The sequence below is a fragment of the Schistocerca serialis genome, chromosome 1 (assembly GCF_023864345.2).
Source record: "Schistocerca serialis cubense isolate TAMUIC-IGC-003099 chromosome 1, iqSchSeri2.2, whole genome shotgun sequence".
Lineage (NCBI taxonomy): Eukaryota > Metazoa > Arthropoda > Insecta > Orthoptera > Acrididae > Schistocerca > Schistocerca serialis.
This window is the reverse complement of record NC_064638.1, coordinates 1,121,951,361-1,121,956,514: the sequence shown is the minus strand read 5'-3', so window position 1 is coordinate 1,121,956,514 and position 5,154 is coordinate 1,121,951,361. Positions and strand designations below refer to the sequence as shown.

Here is a 5,154-nt window from a genome sequence, read left to right as displayed (position 1 = left end):
AGTTTCCGTGGATGCACCAGAACCATATCCAAGAGCTAGGGGAGGACTTAGATACATGATCGCATTTTATGATGTCTTCACAAAGTTCTTAAATTGTATGCTATAAAAGCAATACTGTCGGGATCAATAATCAAACGCATGGTGGAAGATTACATACCACTAGTGGGAAAACCGATAATTATATTAACTGGTAATGCAACAAACTTCACTAGTAATAAATGGAAAACATTTCTCGAATCTCAAAACATAAAACACATATTGGTATCCAAATTTCACCCAGAATCGAGCCCGATTGCAAGAAATTTTAAAGAATTTAACCGCTTTATAACAACTTATATACCAAATAAACAGACAAAATGGGTAGAATACATAGCCCCATTTCACCATATTGTAAATAATTTAATTAATACTTCTACAGGCTTTGGCAACGGCCTTGCCGCAGTGGATACACCGGTTCCCGTCAGATCACTACCGAAGTTAAGCGCTGTCGGGCGTGGCCGGCACTTGGATGGGTGACCATACGGGCCGCCATGTGCTGTTGCCATTTTTCGCGGTGCACTCAGCCTCGTGATGCCAATTGAGGAGCTACTCAACCGAATAGTAGCGGCTCCGGTTAAAGAAAACCATCATAACGACCGGGAGAGCGGTGTGCTGGCCACACGCCCCTCCTATCCGCATCCTTAGCTGAGGATGATACGGCGGTCGGATGGGCCCGATGGGCCACTTGTGGCCTGAAGACGGAGTGCTCTACAGGCTTTACACCTACAGAGTTAATGTTTCAAGGCACAGAACTTGACGAATGGGCTAAACCTTTACCTAAATTAGCCACAAAAGAAATAACACTAGACGAAAAGGTACGTCAAGCATTACTACAGATGTAAGAACAAGCAGAAATAAGGAGAAAACAGTTCAACAAAAAGAGAAGAAAGGTTACAGAATTTAACATGGGGCAGGAAGTACTATTACGTACCCACCCAAAATCCTCTAAAATTAAGGCATTAAAGAAAAAGTGGCAGTTGTATGATGGCCCTTTCATTATAATAGACAAACCTCACCCAGGAAGTTATCTGTTTGGTAACGCACGAACAGGCAAGGTGAAAGGGTTATACCCCCACAAGGATATAAAGGAATTTTTCCATTAAAGGTTATATGTTATTTTAACAAAATTGAAATTATACAACCTTGGATCACATAGTAAAATTGCTGTCATTAACATAAGAAACTTGCGAACACGAAAAAAAATCTAAGTCCGGTGTTCATAGTTTAAAAAGTATATTGAAAAAGACAGTCAGTTGGTGAAAAACATGCATTAAACCAGAAAACATAACTGAAGTTTCGATTAAACATCGAAACTAGTAACCAACTGGGGGCATATGCCAGCTTTAAAACGCACAGTTAACCACACCTAATGAAACGTGTTACTGTGAGTCTTAACACTATAAAATAAACCACACGGTACTTTTGTAGTCTAACTCTGTTATTTAAGAGCGAGGAACAATGACAAATTAGTGCGAAAGCCAGAGTTTGTTCGCTTGAGACGAGCAACAAACCACGCGTCAAAGTCGCAATCCAACGCTCAGCTGATGAGCACGAGATAGCTGCATGGCAAGACGAGGGCATTGGCCGCGCTGTAGGCAGCGAGAGGGGCAGAAATATTCCCCCCTCCCCTGTCCGATCAGCTGAGTGTATACAAAGCGCGAAGGCGCATGAACGGCCGAGTCCATACGACACGTGACCCATATTACGCTCTGTTGGCTATCACGAGTAATATTCACCAACAATGCGGAGTTTTCCTCGCGCCTGCAGTCCAGTCGTGGTACATAAGCGCGAATGCGCGGAACGTTTAAAAGTTTTGAGACTACGCTCACTATGAGACACAGTGACGAAAGTCATTCAATAACAAGAAAGAAAAGGGTACACAAGTCTTGTAAATAGTAGCTTAGAAAATTTAATTATAAGCTGGTACTTTGTAGTATTAAGTGAACATACAAGTACATACTGGTCATGGACGTTATTGTAATATGATATTATACTGTGGCAGAACTGCCAGAAAATATTAATATCTTTGCTTTTTTGTACTTCGTTTTACTTACTTTGGTTGTTGACTAGTTGGTGTGAGACATTCGTCATGACTGTTACTGTGATTGTCGATAACTATTTCTTTGTGTTTTGATTTATCTTGTGACAATAAAAATATTACATAGTGAAAGTAAATGGTGTTTTCTGTGTTATAAGTATAACACTAGCCATACTGGTGACCTCCGATGCGCAACACATGTCCGATTCGACAATGTGGCCGTTTACTTCATCTCCACATCGCTCACCTTCCGCTCCTTTCGGACTACAACATGATTCTAATGGTGCCTCTACACTGCCTTTCCACGGTTTCCTACGCACAACGTCACCAACAACTGGGATAAAAATGGAAGATAAGTATAATGCCGTGGAGTTTTCTTCGTCATCAACAATGCCGTTGTGGACTCTTTCAACATCGTCAGTGATGTCACCAGCTATGAAATCTTTTTCTACGTTCGTCTATAACAAACCAATCATGAGTGCTGTGCCTAAATTTGTGACTCACAGTGCGTCGTATGAACAACCTCCTGTGACATTTAGTGTGCAACAGTGCCCCAACACTATGAACCTCACAGACTTTTCGAGCCCACAGATCACTTGGAGCCATATTGCTGATAAATCGGTTTTGGACACATTCTCTCCCCAACCACTACAAGACTCACTACAAAAACAGATGGGTACAAATTTCAGTGACAACAATTACTGGTTGGACAGTCATCCAGTCCCGATTGTTTCCGCAGCCCCGGCTGGGCCTGCCGCGCCTCCCGCGCCAGCCGTGTTTAAACCAGCCGCCGCGAGTGACAGCTTCGTAAACACTCCGCCACTCCCGTCCGCTGTGCTATCAAATCTGTTACATCCACAACACAAGAGTGAGAAAATTCCTAAATTACCAAGATTCACGATGGACAATCCGCATACGTGGTTTATTTTGGCAGAGACTATATTAACCGCCCTAAACATTGATTCAGACTGTGCTAAATTTATTGCGCTTATTAATGCCCTAGAGGACCACGCTGAGTGGGTACAGGACTTAGTGCTGTCGGCGGCCCCCGCAAATCGTTACGCACTGGCAAAAAAACAGATCTGCGAGTGTCTAGCTAAGACTATGCAAGAGACTGTTTTATACATACTGCAAGATGTACATCTCAAAGACTCGACCCCTTCACAACTGTGGTGACGTATCAGAGTAGTCTTCGACAGCAAAACTATGCCAGATTAAGCTTTACTTTCTTTCTGGGTTGCAAAACTGCCGCAAGCTATCCAACTGCAGCTCCTATCACACGATCAGGAACCTCTACAAGCGAAATTATGGCTGGCCGACGCCGCATATAAGATAATCAACAGAAGAAAGTTATCTACGTGTCCCCCCCTCGATATTACGCCTCCCCCGCGTGGCAAAGGCCGATCTTTCCAAAACAACAGACAGAGTACACTGGCTGAGCACCAGATTCTACACCGTCCTTCACCATCCCATACCACAGCTGCAAGTGACGTCCTTCACCCGGTAGCGACGCAGGATCAGCAAGTTTATCCTCTCTGCTGGTATCACTCCGTTTACGGTAATACAGCCAGTGCAATGCGCCCAAACACGCACGGCGGGCCGCTATAGGCGCACCCGTCCGCTCTGTGACGTCAAGTCGCCTAACAGATCACAGGCTAGTACTTCCGAATTATTCTCTCGGACGTTTGTGTATCCAGGATATAGCTTCTCAGAAATGGTTTTTAGTGGACACTGGTGCCGATGTGAGCGTCATTCCACGTTCAATGGTCACTTCTACAATCACGCATTCGCCTCACCAAATCAGAGCAGCCAACAATTCCTCATTAAAGGATTATGGTGTAGCGCAATTTCACATTTACTTCGATGATACACATCATTGCTGAGATGGTTTACGGAGAAAACCTCGCACTTCCGGCAGATTTTCTTGATGATCCTCCTCTACTTCCCGAGGATCAACTTCCCGAGTTGGTACGACAGGTTCGACAGCATATCACCAAGTTACGTTTCCTCGATCGCATGCTATCCCTCCGGTTTTCATTCACTCACACCTCAGTTCTTGTAACTATGTGATGCTTAGAGAAGACGCCGTGCGTCCACCCCCTTGGTCCACCCTACACTGGCCCATACCGGGTCCTGTCACGCTCTGAAAATACTTACACGATCCTCTTTAAGAACAAATCATCTGTCGTGTCCATTGAGCGCTTGAAACCGGCATGAATCCTTAACGATACCGACATACACGATAATGAATTTGTTTTGCAGGAAACTTCAGAGGCCTGTCCTCTCCCTTCTCCACAAGCTAATCAAACACTCTCTGCAAGTCAAGGCTCCCCTCTTCTATACTTCACGCCTCCGAGTGCCAGCAGTAATGAACTACTGTTTCAAGTGAACTTGAGTGACTATGATGTGGACTCTATAAAAATACAACTTGTGGACACTTTTCTTTTTTTATTTTAAATTCAAAACAATTCTCTGCCATCTGACCAGAAAGACATTAAGCTATTACAGTGCTTGAATGTGGCTCCTGGTACTTCACAAAATGACATTTCAGCCTATGTAGACTCCAATAATGTTTTATTTATAAGAGTAAGCCCCCCTTCTCCTTCATCTTCCCCGAATCCTCCTAACCCTATTGCTATCACCCGTGCTAGCTGCACTGTACGGCCACCTCTCAGACTTCAAGACTACATCATGCCTTAAATGTTTACCTTCCCTTTATCACTTACTCCCTTTATCACTCCTCCTATGCGCTCCTCGGGGGGGGGGGGGGGGGGGGGTGCTCTGTGGCAGAACTGCCAGAAAATATTAATATCTTTGCTTTTTTGTACTTCGTTTTACTTACTTTGGTTGTTGACTAGTTGGTGCGAGACATTCGTCATGACTGTTACCCTGACTGTCGAAAACTATTTCTTTGTTTTGATTTATCTTGTGCCAATAAAAATATTACATAGTGAAAGTAAATGGTGTTTCCTGTGTTATAACACTCGCCATAATACTAAGTAAAATCTTAAGAGGTAAGACTAGCTTGTACGGAAGGAGAAAGAAAATAGCACAATAGAAAAAAAATAATGCAGATA

The 5,154-nt window shown here is 43.6% G+C and overlaps 1 pseudogene; it reads left to right on the top strand.

Annotated features, from left to right (window-relative positions):
- Nucleotides 1-423: 423 nt before the first annotated feature.
- Nucleotides 424-544, top strand: LOC126424087 (5S ribosomal RNA; annotated as a pseudogene).
- The last annotated feature ends 4,610 nt before the right edge of the window (nucleotides 545-5,154 follow it).